Here is a 24,026-nt window from a genome sequence, read left to right as displayed (position 1 = left end):
CCCAACTAGTCAAGAAGTATGTTAAGTGGGGGAGTATCATAGATTTGAAGTACAGTTTTGCTTACCTCTGCAGTCAAACAATTTCGTATAAATCGGAAATTAGCTAGGTTGAATTTGGTTATCTGAATGACCTTTTTCACATTATTTTTAAAAGAGAGGTTGGAATCAAGTATGATGCCAAGGTACTTAAAATCAGATACCACCTGGAGCTTCTCCCCTGACACATCGACATCTGGTTCAGTAGCATCTGTTGCCCTCTTTGTGAAGAACATGCAAACAGTTTTTTTTACATTGAGATGCAAACACGAGTCACTGAGCCACGTTGTAACCTGGACCATTACAGTAGTGAGTTCTTGTGCAGCTTGTTGTTTGCTCTTTGCATGCCCATATATCACTGTATCATCTGCACACATTTGAACTTCGGACCCAGTACAGACAGAAGGCAGATCATTAATGTACAAGCTGAACAGGAGGTGTCAGGACCCGGTTACGAACCTGGGTCTCCGGAGTGAGAAACAGTCACTTAACCAACTGAGCCACGAATAGTCAGCAGAACCCAGAAGATGAGGTAGACACAGCAGTACTTAAGACAGTGTATTTAATAAAGTAAAAAGTCCTTCTAATACAAAAATGGCAAATCCAAAAGGTGGAAGGTAAAGCACAAAAAGCCTCAAGAGATACTCACAAAAAATGAACAAAAACAAAAAAAAAGAGAATTCCACAAGAGCGTCACCCGGAATCGACAAGAGCACACAGAACACTAGGGCTGGGTGCTAACATACAAACACAGAGCACAGAACTGAGGGAAACAAAGGGTTTAAATATAATCAGGGGAAACGAGGCACAGGTGCAAATAATAATGGGGATCAAGGGAAAAAACATAAGGTCAAAAAGCACAATGGGGGCATCTAGTGAAAAAACCCGGAACAACCCTGGCCAAATCCTGACAGAATCCCCCCTAGGAACGGCTCCTGACGTTCCTACCAGCTCTCTCGGGGTGGAGGGCCCTGAACTGACGAATGAGGTCAGGGTCCAGTATGTCTTTGGCAGGAACCCAGGAGCGCTCCTCAGGACCGTAGCCTTCCCAGTCCACCAGATACTGCCAGGACCGCTGCACCCGGCGGGAATCCAGTTTCCGATGGACGGTATAAGCCGGCTGGCCTCCAATGACACGAGGCGGAGGGGGAGGTCTGTCTGCCGGGACAAGGGGAAAAACAACAGGTTTTAACAAGGAAATGTGAAATGTGGGATTAATCTTAAGGGATCTGGGTAAGTGTAGGCGATAAGAAACTGGGTTAACTCTCCTGGCAACCTTAAAGGGACCGATGTATTTTTGGGACAGCTTGCGAGACTCCACCCGTAGTGGTAAGTCTCTTGTGGAGAGCCAGACTCTCTGGCCGGGGCGCAGGGTAGGCCCGGGACGGCGACGTCTGTTGGCTTGTTGTTGGTACCTCTGTGAGGAACGCATAAGATTAAGACGGGTCTTCCTCCACATAAGCCGACAGCGTCTGACGAACTTCAAGGCTGAAGGCACTCTGACTTCTGCCTCCTGGTCCGGGAACAATGGAGGAGCATAGCCAAACTGACACTCGTGCGGGGACATACCAGTGGAGGAGGAGCGCAAGGTGTTGTGCCTTCAGATGACCATGTGGACGGGTTGTCACGAGTCATACATCGGAGGGTGGTTTCCAGCTCTTGATTCATCCTCTCTGTTTGGCCGTTGGACTCCGGATGGTACCCTGAAGATAGACTGGCAGAAGCCCCCATGAGTTGGCAGAAGGCCTTCCAAAACCTTGAGGCGAACTGGGGACCTCTGTCAGAAACCATATCTTGAGGAATGCCGAAGACTCGGAACACATGATTAATTACCAACTCAGCCGTTTCCTTGGCAGAAGGTAACTTAGTCAGAGGGACGAACCTGGCCGCCTTAGAAAACCTGTCGATTATGACTAGGATAGTAGTATTGCCATGGGATGGAGGAAGTCCAGTAATAAAGTCCAATGAGATATGGGACCAGGGTCTGTGGGGAACAGGTAAAGGGTGAAGGAGTCCTTGAGGGCGGAGGTGAGAAGATTTGCCCTGGCAGCACACGGGGCAGGCATTGACGAAAGTGGCAACGTCTTCTCTTATGGTAGGCCACCAGAACTTACGCTGGATGAACTCCAAGGTGCGACCTACGCCCGGGTGACAGGTGAGGCGAGAGGAGTGCCCCCACAGAAGGACCTGAGTCCTCACTGCCTTGGGGACAAACAACCGATTGGCAGGACCTCCTTTCGGGTCCGGTTCAATAGCTTGAGCTCGTCTCACGGTATCCTCAACTTGCCACGAGATCGGAGCCACAATCTTAGCAGCAGGAAGGACAGGCATGTCCGTGTCATCTTGAATGGCAGGAGCGTAGACTCGGGACAGGGCATCCGGTTTGAGATTCTTCGACCCGGGCCGATAGGTGAGGATAAACTGGAATCGATTGAAGAAAAGAGACCATCTAGCTTGTCTAGAGTTCAACCGCTTCGCCTGCTGGATATACTCCAGATTTTTGTGGTCCGTAAGCACTTGAAACGGGTGAGAAGCCCCCTCGAGCCAGTGTCTCCATTCCTTCAATGCCATCTTAACCGCTAGGAGTTCACGATCCCCCACATCGTAGTTCCTCTCAGTCGGGGTAAGCCGGTGTGAGAAGAAAGCGCACGGATGAAGCTTCTTGTCTTCACCCCTCTGAGACAGGACAGCTCCAACACCAACCTCTGATGCGTCTACCTCCACCACAAATGGTTCATCCGTAGTCGGTAGTATCAGGATGGGAGCAGAGAGGACGCGCTGCTTGAGTCCTTGGAAGGCCGTCTCAGCTTCTCTTCCCCACAAAAACCTTGCATTGCCACCCTTGGTTAAAGCTGAGAGAGGGGCTGCCACCAAACTGAAGTTCTTGATGAACTTGCGGTAAAAGTTTGTGAAGCCCAGGAAACGCTGAACTTCCTTAACGGATTTGGGGGTGGGCCAATCCGCTACCGCCCCTACCTTCCTGGGGTCCATTTGGACTCGACCGGGTTCCACTACAAATCCCAGGAATTGTACTCGGGATGAATGGAATTCACATTTTTCCGGCTTAACGTACAGATGGCTGTCTAGGAGGCGTTTGAGTACTTGTCTGACATGCTTAGTGTGTTCTTGAAGGGAGCTCGAAAAGATGAGGATGTCATCCAAGTAAACGAACACAAATATGTTAAGCATATCCCTAAGCACATCGTTTATGAGCGCTTGGAACATCGCTGGGGCGTTGGTCAGGCCGAAGGGCATCACCAAGTATTCATAGTGACCAGTAGGCGTGTTGAAAGCGGTCTTCCACTCGTCACCAGGTCTGATCCGCACAAGATGGTATGCGTTCCGCAGGTCAAGCTTAGTGAAAACAACTGCTTCCTGGAGCAGCTCGAAGGCTGTGGCCATAAGGGGTAGCGGGTAACGGTTACGGATGGTTATGGCATTGAGTCCCCGGTAGTCGATGCAAGGACGTAATCCACCGTCTTTCTTGGCCACAAAGAAAAACCCTGCTCCCGCCGGGGAGGTGGATGGACGCATGAGGCCTGCCTCCAGAGCGTCCTTGATGTAGGTATCCATAGCAGCTCGTTCGGGTGGAGATAGGGAAAAGATCCGACCCCTGGGGGGCAAGTGCCCGGAAACAGGTCGATGGGGCAATCGTAAGGTCTATGGGGTGGTAGCATGGTGGCCCTCTGTTTGCTAAACACCAGTTTGAGGTCATGGTAACACTCGGGAACTCGGGTCAGGTCGATGGATTCTAAAGACTCGGGAGTAGAACTCGGGGAATTCTGGAAAATACAAGTAGCTTGGCACGTAGGACCCCACTGCTTGATAGTGCCCACAGACCAGTCGATGTGAGGGTTATGGCTGTGAAGCCAGGGGTATCCAAGGACGAGAGGGAACTCGGAACAGGAGATAAAATGAAAGTTCATCAATTCCTGGTGTTGTGAAACTGAAAGTCGCAAGGAGGTAGTGACATGAGTGACAAGTCCAGATCCCAAAGGGCTTCCATCCAATGTAGTAACCCTCATGGGGTCACTTAGAGGTTCAGAGGGAACGCCATTCTCCTTCGCCCAGACACCATCCATGAAGTTACCTGCGGCTCCAGAGTCTACCAAGGCTTGAAGGTGAAGCTTGTGGTTGTCCCAGGAGAGGGTGACTGGAATGAGCAGACGGGAGTTGGACGGATGGGAGGAGGTTATGTTTCCCGTTACAGTTCCCCCCGGTCTGTACGGGACAGAGCGTTTCCCTGGAGCCCGGGACACGTGGAACGGAAATGGCCCGGGTTGCCGCAATATAGACAGCGTCGCTCCCTCATCCGGCGGTCTCTCTCAGCCTGGGAGATGCGTCCAATCTGCATGGGTTCCGGTGGAGCCAGCGAGGATAAAGGTGGGGACTCGGAGCTGGGACTGATAGGGGCTAGAGGTCTACGGTTGAGTTTCTCTCTCTCAGACGCTGGTCAATGCGTGAGGCCAACTTGATCAGGGACTCGAGATTGTCCGGTGGTTCCCGAGTGGCCAGTTCATCTTGGATAGTGTCGGAAAGGCCTTTCAGAAAGCACACCGTGAGCGCCTCGTTGTTCCAACCACTCGCTGCTGCCACCGTGCGGAACTGGATGGCATAGTCCGTCACGCTGCGCCAACCTTGGTGGAGAGTCAGGAGCTGTTTGGCTGAGTCAGAACCACTGCTTGGGCCTTGAAACACTCGTTTGAATTCCTCAGCAAAGGCAGAGTAGCTGGCACAGCAGGAACTATGGGCATCCCACACAGCAGTAGCCCAGGCCAGGGCTTTTTCCGACAGCAGGGTGATGATATATGCGATCTTAGACCGGTCGGTGGGAAACGACGAGGGTTGCAGCTCAAAGGAGAGAGAACATTGGGTGAGAAACCCTTTACAAGCACTTGGATTACCTGAGAACCGTTGGGGAGGTGGAAGACGAGGTTCAGCCAGGGGGTTAACTGCCATGGGTACGTGAATCTGAGGTACTGGGACGGGAACTGTTGCCGGGGTAAGTCGATCAGATATTTGCTTAATGGAAGTCAGCATCTCCGACAGAAGATGAGAATGTCTAGCCATTAAGGCCTCTTGCTGAACCAGGGCGGCTTCGTGGCGTTGGACAGTCTCCTGGTGGTGGGACAGCATGGCAAAAAGGTACTGGGAACTGGCTGCCTCTGGGTTCATTTTTGGCTCTGTGTTTCTGTCAGGACCCGGTTACGAACCTGGGTCTCCGGAGTGAGAAACAGTCACTTAACCAACTGAGCCACGAATAGTCAGCAGAACCCAGAAGATGAGGCAGACACAGCAGTACTTAAGACGGTTTATTTAATAAAGTAAAAAGTCCTTCTAATACAAAAATGGCAAATCCAAAAGGTGGAAGGTAAAGCACAAAAAGCCTCAAGAGATACTCACAAAAAATGAAAAAAAAAAAAAAAAAAGAGAATTCCACAAGAGCGTCACCCGGAATCGACAAGAGCACACAGAACACTAGGGCTGGGTGCTAACATACAAACACAGAGCACAGAACTGAGGGAAACAAAGGGTTTAAATATAATCAGGGGAAACGAGGCACAGGTGCAAATAATAATGGGGATCAAGGGAAAAAACATAAGGTCAAAAAGCACAATGGGGGCATCTAGTGAAAAAACCCGGAACAACCCTGGCCAAATCCTGACAGGAGGGGCCCCAGTATTTACCCTTGGGGCACGCCCACATCATAGCTAAGAGTGGGCGTCAGCTCATTGCTTACTCTGACACACTGAGTTTTGCTTTCAAGGTATGATTTCATCCATCTCAAGGCATCGGGGGAAAGGTTGAACTTGGACAATTTTGTGATGAGAATCTCATGGTTAACATTATCAAAAGCCTTCCTTAGGTCCAGAAACACAGCCCCAACAAAGCCCCCTTTGTCCATCTTGGACATCACATTCTCCAGAAGAAAGCAGTTGGCCGTTTCTGTGGAGTGTTTCGCTCTGAAGCCAAACTGCATGGAGTGTAATGTGAAGGGGCTGTTGTTGAGGTGGGCAATCAGTTGTTCTGCTACACACTTTTCAACAACCTTTGACACCACAGGTAGTATACCAATGGGCCTGTAGTTACTCACGTCAGCAGGGTCACCCGATTTAAAGATGGCCGTTGTTATGGCTTCCATACCCATTGTTATGACTTCCATACCCTTGGAAACACCCCGAGACCAATAGATGTGTTGGTGACCTTAGTAATGGGGCCAATGAGTGACTTTTTGTAGATTTTAAGAAAGGTAGAGTCCAGCCCAAACACATCTTTGGCTTTAGAGTTCTTTAGTGAGCTAATCACCTTGTTCACCTTTGACTCAGAAACCTCCCTTATGATGAAGAAAGGTTGAGCGTCATTCACTAGCACTGAGCCCAAGATACCAGTGGAGGGGTTCTGTGTCAGTACTCTGGCAGAGTCAATAAAGTAGGAATTGAAGGCTATTGCTATTTCGACTGCATCCTGTGTTAGATTGTTATTCACCATGATTTATAGTCTTTTTGCAGTCTTACTGTGGTCTTTCCCTGTTAACTTTTTTAGATTCTCCCAAAACAATTTAGAATTTCCCTTTGCTTCACCAATTATGTCAATAAAAAAGTTTCCCACATCTTGTTACATTACAGCCTTATTCTAAAATGGATTACATTGTTTTTTTCTCATCATTCTACGCACAATACCCCATAACGACATATCAAAAACAGGTTTTTAGAATTTTGGCAAATTTATTTAAAAAATGTAACTGAAATATCACATATACATAAGTATTCATACCCTTCACTCAATACTTTCTTGAAGCACCTTTGGCAGCGATTGCAGCCTCAAGTCTACATCAGGATGACTCTACAAGCTTGGCACATGTCACGTTCTGACCTTAGTTTCTTTGTTTTGTCTTTGTTTTAGTATGGTCAGGGCGTGAGTTGGGGAGGGCAGTCTATGTTATTTTTTCTATAATTTGGGATTTCTGTGTTTGGCCTGGTATGGTTCTCAATCAGAGGCAGCTGTCAATCGTTGTCCCTGATTGAGAACCATACTTAGGTAGCCTGGTTTCACCTTTGAGTTGTGGGAGATTATTTTTCCAGACTGTTCAGGACTGTTCCAGTTTTCATTTTGATTCTCTTGTTCTGTTGTATTTTGTATTCATTTTCCATTAAATCACATTATGGATACATACCACGCTGCATTTTGGTCCTCCGATCCTTCCTACTAGGAAGAAGAAACCCATTACAACTGTATTTAGGGAGTTTCTCCCATTATTCTCTGCAGATCCTCTCAAGCACCTGTCAGGTTGGATGGGGAACTGCACAGATATGTTCAGGTCTCTCCAGAGATGTTCGGTCCGGGCTCTGGCTGGGCCACTCAAGGACAGTCATAAACTTATCCCGAAGCCACACCTGCGTTGTCTTGGCTGTGTGCTTAAGCAACCCATAAGGCAGGCAAGCTGTGTCTCACATACACACACACACTGCCTGCCGAGAAGTGATGAGCAAAAGGGCCTGTAATATCATTCTGACTGCTTTAGTCAGACTAAAGCCGATATAGCCATATTGTAGTTTGATGTAGTCTAGTTCATTTGTTAATTCCATCATCCATTCCATAGAACAAAATAATAATCCCAACAGGTGAAAGAACTATGTACAAATCAAGGTTATATTTTTAGAACGTCATCCTCCTCTCCTTCATGTCGGCAAGCTTGCCAACCACTTTGTCAATGTCTATGTCCCGCTCAGTACAAAGCCAATTGAAGTTGGATAGTCTGGCCTCATTCATGCATGCACGCAAGTAGCTCATGGTGAGCTTCAGGTGGCTGAAACTTTGCTCGGCACTGGCACTGCTGATAGGAATGCATTTCACAATACATTTTCACAAGCATTTTGCGACACCAGTCATAACATCTGCTAAATATGTGTATGTGACCAATACAATGATTAGAATGGTTTTGTAGATTCTATGGAGAAGGGTCAGATTGGGATATATTCTGTACATGTCGTTGTCAATAAAGAATGAATGGTAGGACTGCGTCAGTGTTGAGATCCATGGCTAACTCGGAAATACATTGTGCGGAAAGAGAAACTTCCTCAGGCTTGTAAATGTCTTCTGAGTAGAAACTTGCAAGATCAAGCATATTATTTTCTGGATCAGAGCACTCAAAGCGCTTAGCAACAATTGAGCACAGAAAACACCCAAGCCATTGATCTGAAGTCAGCAAATCGATTCTCAAACAAGTATGTAATAGTAGCCTACGTATAGGCTACATCAGCTTTACACGCCTTCTGCTCTACACTTCTGTCGTCCTCTGCGTCCTCGTTATGAAACCTATTCCTCTTGCACGCTCTCTCCTCTGCAAACTCAGTTGTCGCGTTGTTTTGTCAGGCCATCCCTTTCGCAGTGTTCTCCATCTTGTCATAGACCTCATCTGTGCGTAGCTGTCTGATCTCAGCCATACAGGCGTCAGATAGTTAGAAAAGCTCAACATATTCTTTAGTAAACTGTTCCAAAACACCAACATAAATCGGCCTCATAGGCTCTTCAGCGTGGTTCTCTCCAGCTGCAGGTTTTCCTGTTACTCCTCAAGTATTTTAAACCTTGGGAGGCTAGAAGCAGTAGGTCTAGAGGGTCTCCAGTTTACCACAAAAAAAACTGCACATAGAAAGCCTTGATTGAACAGTATTTTTTTTCAAGGGGCGTGAAGGCCATGCTTCTATCGGCATCTGCCTCATTAGACACTGTCAGGCTAGAGCTAGAGCTAGCACTAGCACTAGCAGTGGTGGTTGGATGTGTTTTTGCAAGGGGACGACGACGACGAGAAGTAAGTTGTAAGTGGAACACATGATGCACAGGATAAGCTTTTCTTATTCTCTCGCTCCTTGCGTTTTTGCACACCTAACTTGTACTTTCTATACATTTTTCACCTGAATGTAACTTTGCTAGCTAGCTATACGTGATCTGATGACATTGAGAACGTGCAACAGACCGGGTAGGCTACACTTCAATCAAATATGACAGGCCCAGGTAAAAAGAACTATGAACATTGAAAAAACTTGGCTTAAAACAATGTGTTTTCATTTTCATGTTGTTTTGGTACTGTATGAAGTAGGCTATAAGTAAGATACCAAAAGTAGTTTTAAACTAACAAATGACTAAATAAATAAATAATAATTTTGAAGAGCCTAGTCCGACTCCCACCCCCACCAGCAGCCAACCAGCAGCGCAGCCGTAAGTTCTAGGCCAGGGGGCCCCTCAAGGGAGTATAGCGACAGAGATGTGCATTGCTTAGTAAAATAAGCAACAGCAGCACTGACCAATTCCAGGATTTAATGAAATTATGTAATATAAGATATTATACACAGATCAAAAAAATAAAGGGGGGAGGAAGGGGGGGGGGGGCAATGGGAAACTTAAGGTTACTTGTGTAACCCCTGTTCTCTGATAATATGAGTTATATGTATCACATGTGGGGTTCACTAGGTTGCCTACTCTCTCGGAAGTACCTATCAAAAGTGTCTGTTCGAGACAAACATGAAGAGTGGCAAATAAGGTGAGACCCCTCACTTCCATAAAAGGAGTCACTCTCCTGCCCCCTGGTTATTCTCAAGCATGCTTCTCTTCCTCACGCTCTTGCGATCAGGGGAATGCAGTGATACATCTCACTCATATTATCAGAGAACCGGGGGTTACGCAAGCAACCTTCAGTTCTCTTTCAAATACTTGTTTCTATGTATCACTAAGGATTTGTCTAACTCCCAAATTGAAGAACACGCTCTCTGAAGCCAGGGTAGTTTGAACATCAGCAACCCTCAGAGGTTCCAAAACTAAGGGAGTATGCAGAGAGGAAGTGCGGAGACAACCCATCGGTAAAAACCTCATAACAAAGTGAAGGGAAGCCCAGTACATGGCGCACAAAATCTCAGTTAAATGAGCTATGTCCTGAAAACAGTGCCCAATAGGTAAACTCCTCAGGGTTCTACCAGGCCCCTCCGAAGGCTATCACCCTCGCCATTATAAATCAATCTACCGAGGGTGGTTGCCCAATAAGTGAAGAGCACGACACCGTTGTGAGCTCTCCTGCAATCCAAGTAGATGGAACCGTGTACATTAGACAACAATGTGGACACTCTTCCAGGAAAGTTGACAGGCGAAAAGCCATAGGCTGCAAGGTGTGACTTACACGGAACCCAAACCGGCTGCAAGCGTGCGCCATCGTGCTCCATCGTGCATACATTTATTTTGTCCCCCCCATACCAAACGCGATCACGACGCGCAGGTTAAAATATCAAAACAAACTCTGAAACAATTATTTTAATTTGGGGACAGGTCGAAAAGCATCAAAAAACAGAGAGCGTGCATAAGACTGTGAAAACAGAGAGCGTGCATAAGACTGTGAAAACAGAGAGCGTGCATAAGACTGTGAAAACAGAGAGCGTGCATAAGACTGTGAAAACAGAGAGCTTGCATAAGACTGTGAAAACAGAGAGCTTGCATAAGACTGTGAAAACAGAGAGCGTGCATAAGACTGTGAAAACAGAGAGCTTGCATAAGGGGCTGGCACTCTTTCCCAAGAGTCGCGAGCCTGTCTCTTTCCTTGCTTGTGAAAATGTTGTTTCCACCATCCTCACTTGCGCCATGCACAATGTAAAATCAAAGAACACCTCTGTTTGCCGGCAGAGTAGTAGGTATAATAGTGGGTGAAACCATTTACTAGATGTGTCTTCTGACTTGCCTTTTTTATTATTTTCCTTGAATGAACAACTAGTGGGTTTTGAGTGTCTCCCCTATTTGGAAAGTTGGTCTGCCTGCTTTTCAGTCTGAGAGAGACATTCTGAAAGCAGGTCTGTGTCTCCTTCCTCTGTACATAAAAACTGTTTTAAAATGTTTAGCACAATAGCGTCTTTTGAAAACTGGTTCATATACTGTATCCCAAAGTCATTAGCGAGTTAACCGAGTGTTTCATGGCTTAGCTAGCCATGTCAATAACGAGCTAACTAGCACCATCAGTCAGTACCCTGCAATATCACTCTAGATATTGTTAGCAGGTAATTGGTAATCCAAGGGTTCTTTAATTAAATATTAATAAGTGAATGGTTATTGTATCACTACCTTAAAAGGTTAATATAAAAAGGTTTCTACTTGTGCTCTGCATTTATGGATTGATGTCGCTTCATATTGAGGGCATGTATTATTACCATAGCGCCTATATAAAATATATCTTGTGTCCTGTGTCTTGTGTCTAACCAGTGAACGTGTGGCTGTGACGTTCCTGTCAATGCCTGTCATCACTGTTTGATACCTTTTACTGCAGGTATGTTTTACTGTATTTTTGTTCTTTTCTTCACACAACGCATTTCTAATATATTATCAGTTTGTGCATTGAGTTTGAGAGAGACATTCTGAGAGCAGTGAAAGGTGTGGCTGTGGCCGTCCTGTCAATGCCTCTCATCACTGTTTGATACCTTCTACTGCAGATAAAAAGAAAGTCAACCCTAAATGTTGGTGTCCGTGTGCTGTTCTTCTGGGTTGCTATATGGAGTTGGTTACACTAACAGCTACCTCATAGCTAAGGAATGCTGTAGCTAGCATAGTGCTAGCTGAAGGGAATCGCGTGGGGTATTTCGACTTCGGGTAGGTATTCTCCCAGGACTGCAGAGCCGTGAAATGAATAAACATACAGTACCAGTCAAAGGTTTGGACACACCTACTCATTCCAGGGTTTTTCTTTGTTTATACTATTTTCTTCATTGTAAAAACGATCAAAAAAGCACATATGGGATGATGTAGTAAACCAAAAAAGTGTTAAACAGATCACAATATATAGCCACCCTTTGCGTTGATCACAGCTTTGCACACTCGTGGCATTCACTCAACCAGCTTCATGAGGTAGTCACCGGGAATGCATTTCAATTAACAGGTGTGCCCTGTAAAAAGTTAATTTGTGGAATTTCTTTCCTTCTTAATGCGATTGAGTCAGTCAGTTGTGTTGTGGCAAGTTAGGGGTGGTACACAGAAGATAGCCCTATTTGATAAAAGACCATGTCCATATTATGGAACAGCTCAAATAAGCAAAGAGAAACGACAGTCCATCCAAACTTTAAGACATGAAGGTCAGTCAATTAGGAACATTTCAAGGACATTTCAAGTGCAGTCGCAAAAACCATCAAGCGCTATGATGAAACTGGCTCTCATGAGGACCGCCACAGGAAAGGAAGACCGAGAGTTACCTCTGCTGCAGAGGACAAGTTCATTAGAGATCCTCAGATTCACAGCCAAAATAAATGCTTCACAGAGTTCAAGTAACAGAGACATCAACTGTTCAGAGGAGACTGCGTGAATCAGGCCTTCGTGGTCAAATTGTTGCAAAGAAACCACTACTAAAAGGACAGCAATAAGAAGATGAGCAATGGACATTAGACTGTTGGAATCTGTCCTTTGTTCTGCTGAGTCCAAATTTGAGAATTTTGGTTCCAACCCGCCGTGTCTTTGTGAGACGCAGAGTAGGTGAACAGATGATCTCCGCATGTGTTATTCCCACCGTGAGGAATGGAGAACGAGGTGTGATGGTGTGGGTGTGCTTTGCTGTTGACACTGTCCCATACCCTGTCCCTGCTCTGAGAGAGCTGTCATTCACAGCGCTCTTAACCATGATGGCTACCACAGCATTCTGCAGCGATACGCCATCCCATCTGGTTTGCGCTCAGTGGGACTAAATATTTTTTTAAGAGGACAAAGACCCAAAACACACTTCCAGGCTGTGTAAGGGCTATTTGACCAAGAAGGGGAGTGATGGAGTGTTGCATCAGATGATCTGGCCTCCACAATCTCCCGACCTCAACCCAATTGAGATGGTTGGGGATGAGTTGAACCGCAGAGTGAAGGAAAAGCAGCCAACAAGTGCTCAGCATATGTGGGAACTCCTTCAATACTGTTGGAAAAGCATTCCTTATGAAGCTCGTTGAGAGAATTCCAAGTGTGGAAAGCTGTCATCAAGGCAAAGGGTGGCTACTTTGAAGAATCTAAAATCTAAAATATATGTTAGGTTTTACACTTTTTTGGTTACTACTTCCATATGTGTTATTTCTGATGTTGATGTCTTCACTACTATTCTACAATGTATAAAATAGTAAAACATTAAGAAAAACCCTTGAATGAGTAGGTGTGTCAACTTTTGACTGATATCGTAGGTTAAACAAGACTAGAGAAAGGATATAGCAATATTACTAATGGTCCTAATGCTGGTTTGATTACATTGCCTTGGGCTTTAGCTAACAAGAAGCTACCTTGTGGTTAATGTGTGCCATGGCTAGCTCAATGCTGGCTGAAGGAAACCCGAGTGGCCGAGTTAGCCTTCAGAAAGAGTGCTGCCGTGACAGACGGTGCCATGAAGACTGAGAGGGTCGGTCTAGTTAACCCAATGGGTAAACGTTGGTTAACTAGACTAGAGAAGGGAGCTAGCAATGCTACCATGTTGCAGGTAGGGTATGCTAGTGAGGATAGCCTCTCAGCAAGCTAGCTAAGTTAGCCTAAGCCTTGCAGCGTGGGCTAACTGAGTCCCAATAGCTAACAGTGAAACTAGCTACACACGGAGCCTGAGAAGTAAAAATACATTTCTACTCTAATCTTCCGGTTAGTACTCAACCTCTCAACAGGGTCTGAAGACCTACGCTCGGCAGCAATATCCTTCAAAGTCTGCTTGTGAGCAGATTAAGCAGGCAAACAGCTTTCCAGTCGGTATAGAGCTAGAGGAGTGACAGTCTTTGTGAGGAAGAGAAACGAGAATAACCAGAGGGCGGGAGAGTGGCTCCTTTTATGGAAGTGAGGGTCTCACCACATTCTCCACTCTACCTGTCTTTCTCCAACATGTGCTTTTGATAGGTACTTCCGAGAGAGTAGGCGGTCTTAGCAAACCCCACATGTGATACATCGAAATAAGCATTTGAACGAGAACCCCCCTTTCTCTCACCACAGTGTGTGTGTGTGAGGAGGAGAAATGTTGGAGGCCGGTGAACATTATTGATCAAACAGGGACCATCCATCAAGCGAGTGAAACAGACAATCTGTGGTAACAACCACTGCTCCACTGCCACAGTCTACTCTCACTCCTGCAGCTTTCAAATAACCTTCTGTCGAGTGATGGGGTAAAAGAAACCCTACTCTACTTCAGTCATACCGAGTCTGCTCCTGACAACCTATAGCCAGATTCTGAGAGAAAGAGGGAGGGACAGAGGGAGAGAGAAAGAGTGAGGCCTGAAGTATGCGGTCAAAATGTCAACCCGAGTTGTACAGCAGGAAATGTCTCCAATACACTGGGATTAGGTTTGGAAGAAGTGGGAGAGAAGAAATCCCAAAAGGTATTTTCACCTCCTACTGCGAGCATTAAACATGTGGAAATTGAGTTAGCTTGGTGGGGGAAGAAAAGAGTGAGCAGAATTTGCGATTGGAAATAGTTTTACAGCTTGCGTAACATTTGCTGCCAGGCTACTAAAAGAGAGCTTGAAGAAGAGAGAAGCTGTTTGATGTGTTAATATCAGATCCTTCAAAGGATATGAGGTCGCTCTCCTCTCTTCCTCATATGTCCAATATTTTCCGCCTCTGAGGAGGTCCAGGGAGGCTAGTGAAAACACAGACACTGGCTGATCTGTTTTCGATTCCTCACTGTTTGAGTACTGTATGTGGCACATTTTCAGGATTCCTTTTTCTTCTCAGTCTCCTGTATGATTGTCACGTTGATATATAAGTTCTCCATCCCAAATGGCACCCTATTCCCTATATTTGGGTCAAAAGTAGTGCTCTATAAAGGGAATAGGGTTTCATTTGGGACGCAGATTAAAATGTTGTTACATGCTGTTCCTCATTCCACAATTCCACAAATTCCTCATTTGTATTCAGGATAAATATGGTATGCCAATGTCATACTCTCAACAGACAAATACTGATAATGTGTTCTGATGCAGTAGTGTAATAACATAATAGCGTAATCTAATTGAAACAAACACTTTGAGGCAGATTCATATCCCTGTGACCTTGCTTTTATTGAATGACACAAAAACAACATTCACTTTTCACAAACTGCTGTTCCCACTTCCCAAGCCTATCTTCTATGGAACAACCAAATCAACAGCATGGGTTTATCAACCATGCCTGACCCTTGCCACAGGGGAGTGTCCACCCTCACAGCCTGGGTTGGTCTTGCTGTTATTGTGCTAGTGGATGACTGTTGGTAGGTTGGTGGCTCTCTGATGGGAAGCTGAAAGTGCATGAACTTTTGAATGTCCCGTTCCTCCAGGCTGGTGGCTTTAGTGTGGATATCACACAGTCTCTCTCTCTCTCGCTCCCTCTCTTTCTCTCTCTGCCACCCCATCCATATGTTATGGAAGAGACATTCAACAAACTCTGCTTGTTAGGACTCCCGACCATGGCCTGAGTATGTTGTGGGAGAGAGAGGACCATTAGACACCTGTGCTGTTGACATACTTGGACACCTCTGTTGACAGCTCTCTCAGAGCAGGGACAGGGTATGGGACATTCTGCTAAGTTTTACTATTGAATGTGTGTGTGTGTGTGTGTGTGTGTGTGTGTGTGTGTGTGTGTGTGTGTGTGTGTGTGTGTGTGTGTGTGTGTGTGTGTGTGTGTGTGTGTGTGTGTGTGTGTGTGTGTGTGTGTGCGCGCGCGCGCATGCATGTGTATAGAGTGTATGTGAGTGTGAGCCTGTACTCAGGGCCTCGGCGGTGGAGCTAGCTTTGAGTGCCGCCAGCTGTTGAGTAGACGGGTCTGCCTGTCAAGGGCAGCTGCTATTTGTCAAACCAGAGAGCCCGCCTGTCATCACTCCAGGGCAGAACGCTGCGCTGCTATTGGTCATGTGGGCCAGGGTACTGTAAACACTGCACCGGAAGGAGAAGACACCAAACTGTGGGGCCGCAGGCACCAGGCAAAAGTCATTTCCCTTCACGCTAGACTTGCTTGCCACAGCCGGAGAAGGAAAACAAACGCTCTACGTTTACATGCTGCGGGCGTACTACCTTGACCAAACGACTCTCGCTCTTTACAGTGAATAAGAAAGGTCAAGTGATTAAATCAATGGAATAAAATAACACTGCCTGTGTTCATACACCTCCTCTCCCCCCTATCCTCCTCTTCCTCTCCCTCTCCAGTGCTAAAACAGACCACATGGTCCCACTACAAACATGGTTCTCCCCAAAATTGTTTTGCAAGGTGGTGCTGATGAGTCAGTTGAGGGGAAGGCCCAGAGTGTGGCTGTGCACCACTTCGGACTCAGAGATTTGTGTGTTTTTGAACAGCTGTAACTGCCATTTTCTGCCATCAAAAACCTTAAATGATAACAAATAATGTAGCAAACCCAGTGATAAAGTGCAAATTAATTATTTAATTTCAGTATTTTTTTCTAGAATTATCCTAGTAATTGAATTTTCAATAGTGAACAGATCAGTTGTGTGTGTTCACTGGGTGTGTGTGTGATTGTGTGTTTAAAAAATATATACTGTATGTTACTTATTTTAACTTCATTTTTTTTACATGGTGGCACAGATAAGTCCACAAGGAGGGTCTCCAACTTTAGCTCAGCATGATACATCAGGGCTGCGTCGCAAAATGGCACCCTATTCCCCACTTTTGACCAGAGCCCCATTTAGTGCACTTGAGCCCTATTGGCCTTGTTCAAAAGTAGTGAACCAAAGAGGTTATAGGGTGCCATTTGGGACACTACCCTGGTGCATCATGCAGAGATAAAGTAGGAGACCCACCTTTCTAATCGCTTAAGTGGGCTCCCTGCACGTTTCTGTGGACATTTATTACAGGGGATTTACTCCAAGTATGATGAACGAGGGAACAGGATGGTAAGCACTCCTCTGCCACAACGGCTGCAGGCGCATTACGCTCATCACTCTCTGACCTGAATGTAACCTGCTAGGGGTAGTGCATCATGGTGACAGGGGGGGTGGGGTGGAGGAGAGGAGTTGTGGGGGGGGGTATACTGTGTTTACCATGCATGAGACGGAAAATGGCAGTGTGTGCCAGGAGGTGTTTATGTTTTTGTCATACTAGTGTGTGTGTGTGTGTGTGTGTGTGTGTGTGTGTGTGTGTGTGTGTGTGTGTGTGTGTGTGTGTGTGTGTGTGTGTGTGTGTGTGTGTGTGTGTGTGTGTGTGTGTGTACGTATGTCTGAAGAGTACGTGGGTGTGTAAACTATGCATGACGGTGCGTATGTAGCGCCAATCTATTCCAGCAGACAGGTTGTCAAGAGTAGCTCCTCTTTCGTTTGTGAAATCAGTTGCTCTTTTATACGTGACAAAAGGCAATGACAACAACACCAAAGCCTAGAGCACTCACTGCCGGAGACCCCCATTTGATGCACGGCTTCATGCTTGTCTTCTTGGTCAAATGTAGTGCACTATAAAGAGAATGGAGTGCCATTTGGAACGCAGACCTTCTTGTCTTTCCCCATTGCAAATCACACGCTATTTCTCGCATCCTGTTCTTTGTTGCCCTTCTCTGTGAAATTAGGCTGTCCATAGAGATAAGAGAAAAGGAACATCTGCAATGTGAAGCAAGCTAAGGAAGCGCTAACTCCGTACACTGCAATGTCGGTTTACCATGACAATGCGGCACAGATGACACAAAGGCAGGGAGAAAACCAAGAGGCTGGCTTTCCCTTTATCCCCCCTCATTACTCTTCCCCATCTCCCTTTAACAGCTCATTAGAATGACTGATTAATTAGCATAGCGAGCGCCAGACGGACCAGAGAGGGAAATCAAATGAAAATGTAAATTCTGCTCCTCACTTCTCTAGCTCGCGATGAGACGGGCATTGATTAAACATGTAATCAGGGGTAAGACACACACACGCTGCCTTGGATGCATGTATTCGCACACACACGTACACACCTACGGTGGGGTCTGAAATTATTTACACCATTGATGAAGATTAGAAAAAATGACTATATATATATAAAAAAAATGAAAATACTGAGCTATATTGTATGCGTCAAAAAAATGGGAAATTATATTTAATACTAATGTCACACTCTGGCCGATAGTGGCTGTGACTACACATAATTCAGTACTGTAGATCTGACTACACAACCCTACTCTCTTAAAAAAGGGTTATTTGGGGTTCTATATTTAACCTTTCTGTACTTTGGATGGGTTCCCTATGTTAATCTAATGAAGGCAAATAACCTTGTGGGTTCTATCACTACCACAGAGTATAATCTATAATGGATTTTAGCCAACAACGGCTAAATAAAGCTGACAGTCACATCAAACTCTTGAATGAAACTTGTGTCACGTCCTGACCTAAGTTTATTTTTTATGTCTCTATTTTGTTTGGTCAGGGCGTGAGTTGGGGTGGGCATTCCATGTTTTGTTCTAGGTTTTGTACTTCTATGTGTTTGGCCTGGTATGGTTCCCAATCAGAAGCAGCTGTCAATCGTTGTCTCTGATTGAGAACCATACTTAGGTAGCCTGTTCCCACTTGTGTTTGTGGGTAGTTGTTTTCTGTTTTGTATCTGTACCAGACAGAACTGTTTCGGTTATTATTTTTGTCATTTTCGTATTTAGTGTTCAGTTGCTAATAAATTAATTATGAACACGTACAACGCTGCACCTTGGTCCTCACCTTCTTCTCTTGAATGCCGTGACAGAACTGCCCACCACCAAAGGACCAAGCAGCGTGGAGGAATGGGCTCCTGGACATGGGAGGAAATCTTGGATGCAAGGGACCATGGGCACAGCCGGGAGAGTATCGTCGTCCTAAAGAGGAGCTGGAGGCAGCCAAAGTGGAGCGGCGACGCTACGAGGAGTTGGCTCGAGGAACTGTGCATGAGAGGCAGCCCCAGAATTGGGGGAGATTGGCGAAGTCAGGTAGGAGACCTGAGCCAACTCCCCGTGCTTACCATGGCGAGAGAGTGACCGGGCAGGCACTGTGTTATGTGGTGAAGCGCAGTGTCCCCAGTGCGCACGCATAGCCCGGTGCGCTACATCGCAGCTCCTCAAATCGGCCGGGCTAGTGGGCATCGAGCCAGGAGGGATGAAGCCAGCTCAGCGCATCTGGTCTCCAGTGCGTCTCCTTGGCCTGGGTTATATGGCACCAGCTCTATGCACGGTGTTCCCTGTTCGCCAGCATAGCCCAATGCGGCCTGTTCCAACTCTCCGCACTTGCCGGGCTACAGGGGGTATCCAGCCAGGACGGCTTGTGCAGGCTAGTTGCTTGAGACCTTCAGTGTGCTTCCACGGCCCAGTGCATCCGGTGCCTCAGCCAAGGAAGAGGCCGCCTGTATGTCTCCCCAGCCTGGTGAGTCCTTTGCCTGCTCCGAGAACCAAGTCTCCCTCCTGTCCTGGAGACGCCAGAGCCGCCCTCCTGTCCAGAATCGCCAGAGCTGCCCTCCTGTCCGGAGCCGCCAGAGCCGCCCGTCTGTCCGGAGGCGCCAGAGCCGCCCGTCTGTCCGGAGCCGCCAGAGTCCTCCGCCTGTCCGACGCCACCAGAGTCTCCCTCCTATTCGGGGCCCGCTGTAAGGGTCCCCAGTCCGGGGTCGGCGGCGAGGGTCGCCACTCCAGAGGCGCCACACAAGTGGGCCAAGACTAAGGTGGAGTGGGGTCTACGTCCCGTACCAGAGCCACCACCACGGTGAAATGCCCACCCAGACCCTCCCATATAGGTTCAGGTTTTGAGGCTGGAGTCCGCACCTTTGGGGGGGTTGTCACGTCCTGACCAAAGTTCCTTTTTATGTCTCTATTGTTTTTGGTCAGGGTGTGAGTTGGGGTGGGCATTCTAGGTTTTCTTCTAGGTTTTATACGTCTATGTATTTTGGCCTGGTATGGTTCCCAATCAGAAGCAGCTGTCAATTGTTGTCTCTGATTGAGAACCATACTTAGGTAGCCTGTTCCCACCTGTGTTTGTGGGTAGTTGTTTTCTGTTTCGTATCTGCACCAGACAGAACTGTTTCGGTTATTCTTTTTGTCATTTTCGTATTTAATAAATTAATTATGAACACGTACCACGCTGCACCATGGTCCTCACCTTCTCTTGAATGCCGTGACAACTAGCTGCCTTTTAATTTGTTTTAGCTGTTTTGCATTGACAGTTATATCCATATAAATTATGCTGCTGCATGATTTAGCCTGGTCAAAAAAATGCCGACCTGTCTCTTTGAATTTGTATTTTGCAACATTGTTGCCCAAGTCGGAGGGACAAACAGCAATGTTCATATAAACCTCTGTTGTTGCAAACTATACTGAACAAGAATGTGTGTTAGTCCCATGTTGAAATAAAATATCACAGAAATGTTCCATTTGTACAAAAAGCTTATATCTCCCAAATTCTGTGCAAAAATGAGTTAGCAAAATAATCCATCCACCTGACAGGTGTGGCATATCAAGAAGCTGAATAAACAGCATGATCATTACACAGCTGCACCTTGTGCTTGGGGACAATAAAAGGCCACTCTAAAATGTGCAGTTTTGTAACACAACACAATGCCATAGATGTCTCAATTTTTGAGGGAGAGTGCAATTGGCATGCTGACTGCAAGAATGTCCTCCAGAGCTGTTGCCAGAGAATGTAATGTTAATTTCTCTACCGCATCCAATGTTGTTTTAGAGAATTTGTCAGGTTGTCCAACTGGCCTCACAACCGCAGACCACGTGTATGGCATTGTGTGGGCGAGCGGTTTGCTGATGTCAATGTTGTGAACAGAATTCCCCATGGTGCCGGTGGGGTTACGGTATGGGCAGGCATATGCTACGGACAACAAACACAATTTAAATTTATTGATGGCAATTCGAATGTACAAAAATACTGTGGCGAGTTCATGAGGCCCATTGTGAGGTCCATTTATTTTAGTAAGGTATCTGTGACCAACAGATGCATATCTGTATTCCCAGTCATGTGAAGTCCATAGATTAGGGCCTAATTCATTTATTTGAATTGACTGATTTTCTCATATGAACTGTAACTCAATAATATCTTTCAAATGATTGCTTGTTACGTTTATATTTTGTTTTGTATAAGTGCTAGATAGAAGCCTATTTGGTCAATACAAATTCTCAAATTCTAAAGGTCCACCAGGCACCAACTGCCATTCCAGCATGAAGACGCAAGTGTACGTGGTTGTAAATACCCTACCAATAAACATGTTATTTTTTTAATTTAATAAGGTAAGCAAAGTTGATTTGAATTTGAGCACCGTTTGTATGCTAGCAAGCTAACTTTAGACAGGAAAGTTGTCGGGATGTCACGTGTCCAACATATTTCAGTATACTCGTAACCACCTAAACATTACAAAACGTGTACTTATTTCAGTACACTCGTAACAACCTAAACATTACGAAACGTCTACTCAATCAAATAAGCCACATGTAGCAAATAAGCCATTAAATTGTTCAAATCAAATGTTATTTGTCAAATACACATATTTAGCAGATGTTATTCTGGGTGTAGCGAAATGCTTGTGTTCCTAGCTCCAACAATGCAGTAATATCTAACAATTCACAACAATAGTAAAGTAAAAGAATGGAATTAAGAAATATATAAATATTAGGAAGAGCAATGTCTGTGTGGCAATGATTAAAATACAGTAGAATACAGTATATACATATTGTATGAATAAAACAGTATGTGAACATTATTAAAGTGAGCAGTGTTCCATTATTAAAGTGACCAGTGTTTCCATGTCTGTGTACATAGGGCCGCGGCCTCTAAGGTGCAGGGTTGAGTAACCGGGTTGTAGCCGGCAAACGCTGTTTAGAATCAATCCTCAAGGTGTTTTTCACATATCTCTTCATTGATATATCATTAGTGGATGTCTACTTTCTCCTCTGAATCGCTTGCAAAAGACGCGCAGCTGAAGATGACGCACCAATTTCGACGGAGGACACCGGGCGGACACCTGGCAAATGTAGTCTCTTATGGTCAATCTTCCAATGATATGCCTACAAATACGTCACAATGCTGCAGACACCTTGGGAAAACGATAGATCGGGCAGGCTCATTCCTTGCGCATTCACAGCCATATAAGGAGACAATGAAAAACAGAGCCTCAAAAATCCTGCTCATTTCCTGTTTGAAGTTTCATCTTGGTTTCGCCTGTAGCATCAGTTCTGGGGCACTCAGACAATATATTTGCAGTTTTGGAAACGTCAGAGTGTTCTCTTTCCAAAGCTGTCAATTATATGCATAATCGAGCATCTTTTTGTGACAAAATATTGCGCTTAAAACGGGCACGTTTTTTTTCCAATAATGAAATAGCGCCCCCATAGATGTAAGAGTTAACCAAATTCGACACTCTCTCATTGACCTCCATACAAACACTCCCATGTTGGTGAGCGAAGAAAATAAAAAACACCTGCTAGAGAACACAGATTTTGGCCTCAGTTATCCCTCTCGCTTCGCCTATTCCTCTATGTTAAAACAAAGGCTTCAACGGAGCTCTGCAACAGTCTCCCAAAAAAAATCGTTTTCGCAGGGCCGGCCACATCTCAAACAAAGGAAACAGGTTACAGGAACAGGGAAAACAAGAAGCCAATCACATTACTCAATAATTCAAGCAATAAACAAGCGCTAAATTAACCTGTTGATACTCCCCATCCCGTATCCGGGATCATGAATAAAGCCTCAGGCTCATTAGCATAACGCAACGTTAACGATTTCTGAAAATCGCAAATGAAATGAAAATAATATGCCTGCTCTCAAGCTTAGCCTTTTCTTAACAACACTGTCATCTCAGATTTTCAAAATATGCTTTTGAACCATAGCAAATCAATCATTTGTGTAAGAGTATTGCAAGCTAGCTTAGCATTTTGCGTAGCATTTAGCACGCAACATTTTCACAAAAAACAGATAACCAAATAAATAAAATCATTTACCTTTGAAGAGCTTCGGATGTTTTCAATGAGGAGACTCTCAGTTACATAGCAAATGTTCAGTTTTTCCTGAAAGAATCTTTGTGTAGGAGAAATCGCTCCGTTTTGTACACCACATTTGGCAACCGAAACGAACCGAAAATTCAGTCACCAAAACGTCAAACTTTTTCCGAATTAACTCCATAATATCGACCGAAACATGGCAAACGTTGTTTAGAATCAATCCTCAAGGTGTTTTTTCACATATCTCTTCATTGATATGCAGTTCGTGGAAGACTGCTTTCCCCTCAGAATCGCATGGAAAAATACCAGCAGCTGAAAATGACGCACCAATTTCGACGGAGGACACCGGGCGGACACCTGGAAAATGTAGTCTCTTATGGTCAATCTTCCAATGATATGCCTACAAATACGTCACAATGCTGCAGACACCTTGGGGGAACGATAGATAGGGCAGGCTCATTCCTCTCGCATTCACAGCCATATAAGGAGACAATGGAAAACAGAGCCTCAAAAATCCTGCTGATTTCCTGGTTGCCGTTTCATCTTGGTTTTGCCTGTAGCTCCCGTTCTAGGGCACCCACAGACAATATCTTTGCAGTTCTGGAAAATTCAGAGAGTTTTCTTTCCAAAGCTATCAATTATATGCATAGTCAAGCATCTTTTTGTGACAAAATATCTTGTTTAAAACGGGAACGTTTTTCATCCAAAAATGAAATTGCGCCCCCAGAGTTTCAAGAGGTCATGGACTGAAGCATGCATAGTAATCAAGGGGGATTCGTCACACCAGTGACATATCAATGACATCATGACCTTTACCCAGTACCAGGACATTATAGCCAAAAACCTGGTTGCCTCTGCCAGGAGGCTGAAACTTGGCCAAAAGTGGATCTTCCAGCAAGACAATAACCCCAATCACCCATCAAAATCCACAAAGAAACTATTTGCAATGGCCATCTCAGTCTCCCGACTTGAAACCCATTGAACATTTGTGGTTTGAATTGAAGATGGCATTCCAAAAGCGCAGATGAAGGATTTCAAGGATCTGGAAGGATCCTTGTTTTCTCCAACTCATAAAATATTTTAGAAAAAAGCTCAGTGTCGTTCTCCTCGAAAGGTGAGTTAT

The sequence above is a fragment of the Oncorhynchus masou genome, chromosome 22 (assembly GCF_036934945.1).
Source record: "Oncorhynchus masou masou isolate Uvic2021 chromosome 22, UVic_Omas_1.1, whole genome shotgun sequence".
NCBI lineage: Eukaryota > Metazoa > Chordata > Actinopteri > Salmoniformes > Salmonidae > Oncorhynchus > Oncorhynchus masou.
The sequence above is the reverse complement of the archived record's forward strand: the minus strand, read 5'-3'. Positions refer to the sequence as shown.